Raw genomic sequence first — 1,401 nt, forward strand, 5'->3', positions numbered from 1 at the left:
CTGAGCCATCGTCTTCCTTCTAGCTGTCAATGCTGAGCATGGGAAGACTAGAAATAGACAGGAAAGGGAACCTAGGTAGGTGGATTGGCCAGAGTAGACAGAGCAGTAGATTGAAATGAGCATCAGTTCTAGAAATGCAGGTCTGATTGTGGCTCCCATCCCCCTACAAGATGATCTCCAAGTCTCTTAGTTTGGCGAAACTGTGGCCATCAATGTTCCACTCGGCCTCAGTGTTTGTTTCATTCCTGATTCCTTGGTTGTTCTGCTCCCTCTCTCTGGAATACCCACTTCCCTTGCCTACTTGAAATATTTGAATTTGTTTTTATCAAACTTAGTTTAGCTCTCATTTCTTTGGGAAGCTTGCACTGACCCCAGAGACAAAGTCCATAACTCCCTTTCTGGCAAGTGCATGCTCTGATTGTTTTACTTACCCAAAGCTGTGTAATTTATCTATCTACTTGATTTTTTTGTCTGTTTTCTCTAATGAACTATGAGCTCCTTGAGGACAGATCTGTGTCTTTATTCACGTTGTGCCTGCTGTGCCTAGCACATAACCTAGCACAGAGCAGGAACTCATGACATTTATGTAGAGTGAATGAATGAATGAGTGAGTGAATGAGAAAGGAGGCACAGTTTTGGTGTTAGAAATTTAGGAGAGCATCCAGAGATACCACAGCGGGTGTTTCTGTATTGTGGTGGTGCTTGGATTAAATGTTTTCTAAGAAAATGCCATTCATCAAATAGCTTTCCTGACTTTTACGGGGTCATAGTTTCAGCACGAAGGAAAATTCTTTTTCAACATCCCACTTCAAAAGAGAAGTCCCTTCTAGGGCATTATTGACAGTGAAGCACCTGGCTTGCACTGGAATACCCCAGCAGCAGCAATTTACCAGGGAGTCCGCTCTAGCCTCAGATGGCTATGTTTATCTTTCGTGATTGGGCATAATATGCTTCTCTGAAATCTTCATCTGAGTAAGCTCTCAGTAAAATTTAGCTGTTACTATTGTCATTTTCTTTTTCCCTTCGTGAAAAATACCTAAAGGTAGTTATCAAGGTTTCCACCTCTTTTCAAGTTTAATTTCCCTGATGTCTTAAACCCAAGACTTGGTTCCCAGATCCCTGACCCTCCTGGCCCCTTTCCTTTGACTTGCCACGAGACACACCAGCCACCAGCGCGTGACCAGTGATTCTCGCGATCTGCTCTCCGACATTTCCCGGCTCGGTTCATTCCAGAGAAAGGCCCCTTTCATCCCTCTGCTCCATGCTTATCAGAAACAAATGCCCAAAGCAGAAGGTTGAAGTTGTGATTAGTTGGTATGGGAGAAAAATATATATGGGCACACAAATAAGAATCAAATCCTGGGTAGTAGTCGTCTGCCAAAGGAGAGCTCGGTAGGGAAA

The sequence above is a fragment of the Lipotes vexillifer genome, unplaced genomic scaffold (assembly GCF_000442215.2).
Source record: "Lipotes vexillifer unplaced genomic scaffold, Lipotes_vexillifer_v1.1 scaffold647, whole genome shotgun sequence".
NCBI lineage: Eukaryota > Metazoa > Chordata > Mammalia > Artiodactyla > Lipotidae > Lipotes > Lipotes vexillifer.